The 10,668-nt window shown below is 44.4% G+C and overlaps 4 non-coding genes across 4 annotated transcripts; all 4 read right to left on the bottom strand.

Annotated features, from left to right (window-relative positions):
- Positions 1 to 252: 252 nt before the first annotated feature.
- Positions 253 to 472, bottom strand: LOC135005145 (small nucleolar RNA U3). The gene has a single exon (XR_010205801.1). It is a non-coding gene; the product is annotated as a small nucleolar RNA U3 (small nucleolar RNA).
- Positions 473 to 3,480: 3,008 nt separating this feature from the next.
- Positions 3,481 to 3,700, bottom strand: LOC135005134 (small nucleolar RNA U3). The gene has a single exon (XR_010205790.1). It is a non-coding gene; the product is annotated as a small nucleolar RNA U3 (small nucleolar RNA).
- Positions 3,701 to 6,724: 3,024 nt separating this feature from the next.
- On the bottom strand, positions 6,725 to 6,944 carry LOC135005144 (small nucleolar RNA U3). Its single transcript, XR_010205800.1, has one exon. It is a non-coding gene; the product is annotated as a small nucleolar RNA U3 (small nucleolar RNA).
- Positions 6,945 to 9,965: 3,021 nt separating this feature from the next.
- LOC135005146 (small nucleolar RNA U3) lies at positions 9,966 to 10,185 on the bottom strand. Its single transcript, XR_010205802.1, has one exon. It is a non-coding gene; the product is annotated as a small nucleolar RNA U3 (small nucleolar RNA).
- Between the last annotated feature and the right edge of the window lie 483 nt (positions 10,186 to 10,668).

Below are 10,668 nucleotides of genomic sequence, written 5' to 3'. Positions count from 1 at the left end.
CAATCATCAATATTTTTTTTGTTCCCTCCAATTGACAGTCCTTTTCAATTTGATTCTGTAGAAGTGGAAACCATCGGCCCCTTTGTTCCGATGGCTTGTTCCTAATGTTTGGTGATGTCACCATGTCCCTTGCAGGGATCCTTTGACATGAGCACATTATCAATGTTTTTGGGCACATTGCATCATGCCACATGACAATAGCAGTACACATGGAGCCATAAGAAAATCTGTCATTAACAAGCATTAAAAACAACCACTCAGCTTGTAATCTCTTCCTCCATTTCTCCCATGATAGAAGAAAAGGAACGGTCATCAAAAGCAAACAGCAGCTACAATGAAGCAGCACTGAGAGCTCACTTCGCACTCAGAAAAGATTACTATTGCTCTTCCTCATGGTTGGTAGGTCTGGACACTTTAGAGCACATTTCCAAAAGTTAAAAACTATAGAAATGATCCCTGAAAGTATAGTCTTAACCATAACAGCCTAGCATTTTTACTGCTGTGGGAAGGAGAGTCTTTTTAATATAATGGAGATTTTTAAAATGATCTCACAGTTGAACATATCTTGAAGATAGTAAGAAACTATGCTGCCTTTAAAATGTGGACCAACGATAGACTCAGCTTTTCTTACAGAATGTATTCTTCTATGATTGTGCACTCACTTGCTCATCTGCATATTTAAGATACTCTGGCCAACCAGGAAGCACCTCTGAAACAGCCGAGACACAGCTTAAAGCAGCAACAACAGCCTCAGCTAATAACGGACTATGCACACAGAATGTCAGGATCACAAAACCAAACATATGTTATAGAGAAAAACAAAGTCTAAACACGTGCTTTTCTGGCATGGTGACAATTCTGCTTGGTAGATCACTAACGATCATGTTATATTTGCTGTGGGATGGGTGCTTTTGTTTCTGTTCCTCTACTGTTAGTTCATTTTACGCTGGGGGGATGTTCGATGCAACAGAACCTCATATGTAGGCTGGTATTTGAAGAGTAATAAGAGCGATAGATTACATAATATTAATGTAACAAAGATACTACCTTTTATATCTTTCTTTTATGACAAAAATGAGTAAACATGGGGAATAAACACGACAAATGACATACAAACCACCTCCTGCTTGCTTTTGGGTGTAATTTGTAATAAAACCATAAAGATATTCTAATGAACCATGTTAGTTTCACTGCTAGCCTTCATTTGGCATGGATTTCCTCTAAATGGTTTTAATATTAAAAAAAGGGGGTTCCCCGAAATATGTACTGAAATGTTGCAACTACTCTACCTTACATCACAAATGCTTCCAAATTAATGTGTCCTCTGCTCCCCGGAAGGCTTCCCATCACGCCACAGCAGGTATGGACATCGGAAGCCTGGCATTAATTGGTTGCCGGGCTGATGACATCAAACGCAGCCATGCACATTGAATGATTGCAATGGTGTAACCATCAATTGCTTTACTGTGAACATGTGTAGAATCTTTCAGAGCTTTGTGCAAGCGTGCATTTACCTGAGCTGCGGACACCCCTTTCCGGGTGTCCGCAAATGCACAGAAGTACCTGAACATCGGATTGGCAACCATCGAATCCTCGCAATTTAGTGGAAAAGGGTACTTTGATCGAATTGGAAAGACTGTTGATTGGTAGCCATCGACCTCAAACGTCCATCCCTATGTCTTGTGAGCATGTACATAAATAGGTTGTGAAACAGAGGGTCTAATTCAGAGTTGTACGCAAATGCAGCCGTTTCCATACAACTGTGATGTTTGGTGATCTGTGACTGCGAGATTGCTCGCAGGGCCCCCTAAGCCTCAACATGATTCACATGCTGTGGCCAAAATGGTGTTATCCCACCCCTGTTTTGTAGGCTTGCCGAGGCCAGGGTCTGCGTCCTCCAGTGCAGAATTCCTGGTCTTGGCAGAGTGAAACCCCAGGCCATCCTGAGTAACCTGGTTGCTCAGATGGGCGATGTTCACGCAAGTGATCTAATGGCTGCTACTGCTTGCCGTACAACTTATAATCAGACCTAGAAACTCAGCACTTACACTGGACCAGGGCCATAACTAGGGGTCTGCGATCGGTGCTGCCCTGCAGTCAGTATTGCTGCAGCAGTGCCACCTGGAGTGCCCTTTGGATGCTTCAGGCAGGAGCCCTACAGTACGTACAACAGCTCGAAGCGTCCTCAGGGTGCTTCTGCATCCAAAGAGACAGCATCGGATCAATTGCGTAAACATCAACCGAGTACTCAGGATGGCCAGGCTGTTTGCGCTGCTGGGGCCAGGAAATTTGCATCAGACGATGCAGAGCCTGGCCTCGCCACTCCCAGAAAATAGAGGTACAACTTCCTGTTTTAGTGAAATCTACCCAACCCACACGTCTGCAGACTGTCCATCAGACTTGCGTCACAGAGGACACTGCGTGCGATCACACATGCGCCCACCATCGTAGACGTACATAAACCATTTGCTTTATGTACATCTTTGAATCAAGTCCTGCATACAGAGCAGTGGACATGATGCCGTGACAGAGGGTTGGACTGTCCAGCAGGGGCACAGGGGAAACCCTCGGCGGGCCCCACCTTCTCTTCTAGGGATCAGGTTCCAGATTGTGCACTTGAATGATAGATTACGCACATGTTGCCTTATAGTGCACAGGACTATGGTGTTTTTTCTGCATTACTGTTATTAATCTGGTACATTATTAAGCATGAACAAGCAGTTTTTACTATAAAATGATTAGCCAAGCCTCTGTGGCAGCTGGCCACCCCCCCCCTCTGGAGACTGTCCACATCCTAAAATACGGTCCCCTACCATTGTAGTTCCCCGGTGGGCCCTTCATGCCCAAGGCAGACACTGCCGCGACAGGAGACTCGGGTGTATGGATGCAGTAGAGGGGGACACTGCCGTGACAGGAGTGCCAGGTGCCTATGTGCAGAGAAGGGGACAATGCCATGAGTCGTGACAGTTTTGCTTTTATTTTTTTGTGCTGGAGCTCAGAGCAGAGAGCTGCAGTGTTACATGGAGCACCACCTGCTGGCCATTCATGCAGAACTGCACTTGCCATATAGTGTTAAGAATACTTCCAGTTTGAAGTGACAATCCCCAAATAAGCTTCACTTGAAAATATTTTGAAGATATAAAGCCAGCTCAGTAATAGGGATAAATCACTACTAATGTGCCTGAATTTGCCACACAACAGGAATGGACATCAGAAAGCAATGATCCACAATCATCAATATTTTTTTTGTTCCCTCCAATTGACAGTCCTTTTCAATTTGATTCTGTAGAAGTGGAAACCATCTGCCCCTTTGTTCCGATGGCTTGTTCCTAATGTTTGGTGATGTCACCATGTCCCTTGCAGGGATCCTTTGACATGAGCACATTATCAATGTTTTTGGGCACATCGCATCATGCCACATGACAATAGCAGTACACATGGAGCCATAAGAAAATCTGTCATTAACAAGCATTAAAAACAACCACTCAGCTTGTAATCTCTTCCTCCATTTCTCCCATGATAGAAGAAAAGGAACGGTCATCAAAAGCAAACAGCAGCTACAATGAAGCAGCACTGAGAGCTCACTTCGCGCTCAGAAAAGATTACTATTGCTCTTCCTCATGGTTGGTAGGTCTGGACACTTTAGAGCACATTTCCAAAAGTTAAAAACTATAGAAATGATCCCTGAAAGTATAGTCTTAACCATAACAGCCTAGCATTTTTACTGCTGTGGGAAGGAGAGTCTTTTTAATATAATGGAGATTTTTAAAATGATCTCACAGTTGAACATATCTTGAATATATCAGATAGTAAGAAACTATGCTGCCTTTAAAATGTGGACCAACGATGGACTCAGCTTTTCTTACAGAATGTATTCTTCTATGATTGTGCACTCACTTGCTCATCTGCATATTTAAGATACTCTGGCCAACCAGGAAGCACCTCTGAAACAGCCGAGACACAGCTTAAAGCAGCAACAACAGCCTCAGCTAATAACGGACTATGCACACAGAATGTCAGGATCACAAAACCAAACATATGTTATAGAGAAAAACAAAGTCTAAACACGTGCTTTTCTGGCATGGTGACAATTCTGCTTGGTAGATCACTAACGATCATGTTATATTTGCTGTGGGATGGGTGCTTTTGTTTCTGTTCCTCTACTGTTAGTTCATTTTACGCTGGGGGGATGTTCGATGCAACAGAACCTCATATGTAGGCTGGTATTTGAAGAGTAATAAGAGCGATAGATTACATAATATTAATGTAACAAAGATACTACCTTTTATATCTTTCTTTTATGACAAAAATGAGTAAACATGGGGAATAAACACGACAAATGACATACAAACCACCTCCTGCTTGCTTTTGGGTGTAATTTGTAATAAAACCATAAAGATATTCAAATGAACCATGTTAGTTTCACTGCTAGCCTTCATTTGGCATGGATTTCCTCTAAATGGTTTTCATATTAAAAAAAAGGGGGTTCCCCGAAATATGTACTGAAATGTTGCAACTACTCTACCTTACATCACAAATGCTTCCAAAATAATGTGTCCTCTGCTCCCCGGAAGGCTTCCCATCACGCCACAGCAGGTATGGACATCGGAAGCCTGGCATTAATTGGTTGCCGGGCTGATGACATCAAACGCAGCCATGCACATTGAATGATTGCAATGGTGTAACCATCAATTGCTTTACTGTGAACATGTGTAGAATCTTTCAGAGCTTTGTGCAAGCGTGCATTTACCTGAGCTGCGGACACCCCTTTCCGGGTGTCCGCAAATGCACAGAAGTACCTGAACATCGGATTGGCAACCATCGAATCCTCGCAATTTAGTGGAAAAGGGTACTTTGATCGAATTGGAAAGACTGTTGATTGGTAGCCATCGACCTCAAACGTCCATCCCTATGTCTTGTGAGCATGTACATAAATAGGTTGTGAAACAGAGGGTCTAATTCAGAGTTGTACGCAAACGCAGCCGTTTCCATACAACTGTGATGTTTGGTGATCTGTGACTGCGAGATTGCTCGCAGGGCCCCCTAAGCCTCAACATGATTCACATGCTGTGGCCAAAATGGTGTTATCCCACCCCTGCTTTGTAGGCTTGCCAAGGCCAGGGTCTGCGTCCTCCAGTGCAGAATTCCTGGTCTTGGCAGAGTGAAACCCCAGGCCATCCTGAGTAACCTGGTTGCTCAGATGGGCGTTGTTCACGCAAGTGATCTAATGGCTGCTACTGCTTGCCGTACAACTTATAATCAGACCTAGAAACTCAGCACTTACACTGGACCAGGGCCATAACTAGGGGTCTGCGATCGGTGCTGCCCTGCAGTCAGTATTGCTGCAGCAGTGCCACCTGGAGTGCCCTTTGGATGCTTCAGGCAGGAGCCCTACAGTACGTACAACAGCTCGAAGCGTCCTCAGGGTGCTTTTGCATCCAAAGAGACAGCATCGGATCAATTGCGTAAACATCAACCGAGTACTCAGGATGGCCAGGCTGTTTGCGCTGCTGGGGCCAGGAAATTTGCATCAGATGATGCAGAGCCTGGCCTCGCCACTCCCAGAAAATAGAGGTACAACTTCCTGTTTTAGTGAAATCTACCCACCCCACACGTCTGCAGACTGTCCATCAGACTTGCGTCACAGAGGACACTGCGTGCGATCACACATGCGCCCACCATCGTAGACGTACATAAACCATTTGCTTTATGTACATCTTTGAATCAAGTCCTGCATACAGAGCAGTGGACATGATGCCGTGACAGAGGGTTGGACTGTCCAGCATGGGCACAGGGGAAACCCTCGGCGGGCCCCACCTTCTCTTCTAGGGATCAGGTTCCAGATTGTGCACTTGAATGATAGATTACGCACATGTTGCCTTATAGTGCACAGGACTATGGTGTTTTTTCTGCATTACTGTTATTAATCTGGTACATTATTAAGCATGAACAAGCAGTTTTTACTATAAAATGATTAGCCAAGCCTCTGTGGCAGCTGGCCACCCCCCCCCCCCCCCCCTCTGGAGACTGTCCACATCCTAAAATACGGTCCCCTACCATTGCAGTTCCCCGGTGGGCCCTTCATGCCCAAGGCAGACACTGCCGCGACAGGAGACTCGGGTGTATGGATGCAGTAGAGGGGGACACTGCCGTGACAGGAGTGCCAGGTGCCTATGTGCAGAGAAGGGGACAATGCCATGAGTCGTGACAGTTTTGCTTTTATTTTTTTGTGCTGGAGCTCAGAGCAGAGAGCTGCAGTGTTACATGGAGCACCACCTGCTGGCCATTCATGCAGAACTGCACTTGCCATATAGTGTTAAGAATACTTCCAGTTTGAAGTGACAATCCCCAAATAAGCTTCACTTGAAAATATTTTGAAGATATAAAGCCAGCTCAGTAATAGGGATAAATCACTACTAATGTGCCTGAATTTGCCACACAACAGGAATGGACATCAGAAAGCAATGATCCACAATCATCAATATTTTTTTTGTTCCCTCCAATTGACAGTCCTTTTCAATTTGATTCTGTAGAAGTGGAAACCATCGGCCCCTTTGTTCCGATGGCTTGTTCCTAATGTTTGGTGATGTCACCATGTCCCTTGCAAGGATCCTTTGACATGAGCACATTATCAATGTTTTTGGGCACATTGCATCATGCCACATGACAATAGCAGTACACATGGAGCCATAAGAAAATCTGTCATTAACAAGCATTAAAAACAACCACTCAGCTTGTAATCTCTTCCTCCATTTCTCCCATGATAGAAGAAAAGGAACGGTCATCAAAAGCAAACAGCAGCTACAATGAAGCAGCACTGAGAGCTCACTTCGCACTCAGAAAAGATTACTATTGCTCTTCCTCATGGTTGGTAGGTCTGGACACTTTAGAGCACATTTCCAAAAGTTAAAAACTATAGAAATGATCCCTGAAAGTATAGTCTTAACCATAACAGCCTAGCATTTTTACTGCTGTGGGAAGGAGAGTCTTTTTAATATAATGGAGATTTTTAAAATGATCTCACAGTTGAACATATCTTGAATATATCAGATAGTAAGAAACTATGCTGCCTTTAAAATGTGGACCAACGATGGACTCAGCTTTTCTTACAGAATGTATTCTTCTATGATTGTGCACTCACTTGCTCATCTGCATATTTAAGATACTCTGGCCAACCAGGAAGCACCTCTGAAACAGCCGAGACACAGCTTAAAGCAGCAACAACAGCCTCAGCTAATAACGGACTATGCACACAGAATGTCAGGATCACAAAACCAAACATATGTTATAGAGAAAAACAAAGTCTAAACACGTGCTTTTCTGGCATGGTGACAATTCTGCTTGGTAGATCACTAACGATCATGTTATATTTGCTGTGGGATGGGTGCTTTTGTTTCTGTTCCTCTACTGTTAGTTCATTTTACGCTGGGGGGATGTTCGATGCAACAGAACCTCATATGTAGGCTGGTATTTGAAGAGTAATAAGAGCGATAGATTACATAATATTAATGTAACAAAGATACTACCTTTTATATCTTTCTTTTATGACAAAAATGAGTAAACATGGGGAATAAACACGACAAATGACATACAAACCACCTCCTGCTTGCTTTTGGGTGTAATTTGTAATAAAACCATAAAGATATTCAAATGAACCATGTTAGTTTCACTGCTAGCCTTCATTTGGCATGGATTTCCTCTAAATGGTTTTCATATTAAAAAAAAGGGGGTTCCCCGAAATATGTACTGAAATGTTGCAACTACTCTACCTTACATCACAAATGCTTCCAAAATAATGTGTCCTCTGCTCCCCGGAAGGCTTCCCATCACGCCACAGCAGGTATGGACATCGGAAGCCTGGCATTAATTGGTTGCCGGGCTGATGACATCAAACGCAGCCATGCACATTGAATGATTGCAATGGTGTAACCATCAATTGCTTTACTGTGAACATGTGTAGAATCTTTCAGAGCTTTGTGCAAGCGTGCATTTACCTGAGCTGCGGACACCCCTTTCCGGGTGTCCGCAAATGCACAGAAGTACCTGAACATCGGATTGGCAACCATCGAATCCTCGCAATTTAGTGGAAAAGGGTACTTTGATCGAATTGGAAAGACTGTTGATTGGTAGCCATCGACCTCAAACGTCCATCCCTATGTCTTGTGAGCATGTACATAAATAGGTTGTGAAACAGAGGGTCTAATTCAGAGTCGTACGCAAACGCAGCCGTTTCCATACAACTGTGATGTTTGGTGATCTGTGACTGCGAGATTGCTCGCAGGGCCCCCTAAGCCTCAACATGATTCACATGCTGTGGCCAAAATGGTGTTATCCCACCCCTGTTTTGTAGGCTTGCCGAGGCCAGGGTCTGCGTCCTCCAGTGCAGAATTCCTGGTCTTGGCAGAGTGAAACCCCAGGCCATCCTGAGTAACCTGGTTGCTCAGATGGGCGATGTTCACGCAAGTGATCTAATGGCTGCTACTGCTTGCCGTACAACTTATAATCAGACCTAGAAACTCAGCACTTACACTGGACCAGGGCCATAACTAGGGGTCTGCGATCGGTGCTGCCCTGCAGTCAGTATTGCTGCAGCAGTGCCACCTGGAGTGCCCTTTGGATGCTTCAGGCAGGAGCCCTACAGTACGTACAACAGCTCGAAGCGTCCTCAGGGTGCTTCTGCATCCAAAGAGACAGCATCGGATCAATTGCGTAAACATCAACCGAGTACTCAGGATGGCCAGGCTGTTTGCGCTGCTGGGGCCAGGAAATTTGCATCAGACGATGCAGAGCCTGGCCTCGCCACTCCCAGAAAATAGAGGTACAACTTCCTGTTTTAGTGAAATCTACCCACCCCACACGTCTGCAGACTGTCCATCAGACTTGCGTCACAGAGGACACTGCGTGCGATCACACATGCGCCCACCATCGTAGACGTACATAAACCATTTGCTTTATGTACATCTTTGAATCAAGTCCTGCATACAGAGCAGTGGACATGATGCCGTGACAGAGGGTTGGACTGTCCAGCAGGGGCACAGGGGAAACCCTCGGCGGGCCCCACCTTCTCTTCTAGGGATCAGGTTCCAGATTGTGCACTTGAATGATAGATTACGCACATGTTGCCTTATAGTGCACAGGACTATGGTGTTTTTTCTGCATTACTGTTATTAATCTGGTACATTATTAAGCATGAACAAGCAGTTTTTACTATAAAATGATTAGCCAAGCCTCTGTGGCAGCTGGCCACCCCCCCCCCCCCCTCTGGAGACAGTCCACATCCTAAAATACGGTCCCCTACCATTGCAGTTCCCCGGTGGGCCCTTCATGCCCAAGGCAGACACTGCCGCGACAGGAGACTCGGGTGTATGGATGCAGTAGACGGGGACACTGCCGTGACAGGAGTGCCAGGTGCCTATGTGCAGAGAAGGGGACAATGCCATGAGTCGTGACAGTTTTGCTTTTATTTTTTTGTGCTGGAGCTCAGAGCAGAGAGCTGCAGTGTTACATGGAGCACCACCTGCTGGCCATTCATGCAGAACTGCACTTGCCATATAGTGTTAAGAATACTTCCAGTTTGAAGTGACAATCCCCAAATAAGCTTCACTTGAAAATATTTTGAAGATATAAAGCCAGCTCAGTAATAGGGATAAATCACTACTAATGTGCCTGAATTTGCCACACAACAGGAATGGACATCAGAAAGCAATGATCCACAATCATCAATATTTTTTTTGTTCCCTCCAATTGACAGTCCTTTTCAATTTGATTCTGTAGAAGTGGAAACCATCGGCCCCTTTGTTCCGATGGCTTGTTCCTAATGTTTGGTGATGTCACCATGTCCCTTGCAGGGATCCTTTGACATGAGCACATTATCAATGTTTTTGGGCACATTGCATCATGCCACATGACAATAGCAGTACACATGGAGCCATAAGAAAATCTGTCATTAACAAGCATTATAAACAACCACTCAGCTTGTAATCTCTTCCTCCATTTCTCCCATGATAGAAGAAAAGGAACGGTCATCAAAAGCAAACAGCAGCTACAATGAAGCAGCACTGAGAGCTCACTTCGCGCTCAGAAAAGATTGCTATTGCTCTTCCTCATGGTTGGTAGGTCTGGACACTTTAGAGCACATTTCCAAAAGTTAAAAACTATAGAAATGATCCCTGAAAGTATAGTCTTAACCATAACAGCCTAGCATTTTTACTGCTGTGGGAAGGAGAGTCTTTTTAATATAATGGAGATTTTTAAAATGATCTCACAGTTGAACATATCTTGAATATATCAGATAGTAAGAAACTATGCTGCCTTTAAAATGTGGACCAACGATGGACTCAGCTTTTCTTACAGAATGTATTCTTCTATGATTGTGCACTCACTTGCTCATCTGCATATTTAAGATACTCTGGCCAACCAGGAAGCACCTCTGAAACAGCCGAGACACAGCTTAAAGCAGCAACAACAGCCTCAGCTAATAACGGACTATGCACACAGAATGTCAGGATCACAAAACCAAACATATGTTATAGAGAAAAACAAAGTCTAAACACGTGCTTTTCTGGCATGGTGACAATTCTGCTTGGTAGATCACTAACGATCATGTTATATTTGCTGTGGGATGGGTGCTTTTGTTTCTGTTCCTCTACTGTTAGTTCATTTTACGCT

Source organism: Pseudophryne corroboree, unplaced genomic scaffold (genome assembly GCF_028390025.1).
Source record: "Pseudophryne corroboree isolate aPseCor3 unplaced genomic scaffold, aPseCor3.hap2 scaffold_1971, whole genome shotgun sequence".
Taxonomy (NCBI): Eukaryota; Metazoa; Chordata; class Amphibia; order Anura; family Myobatrachidae; genus Pseudophryne; species Pseudophryne corroboree.
Note: the sequence above shows the minus strand (reverse complement) of the source record. Positions and strands in the feature narration are given on the sequence as shown.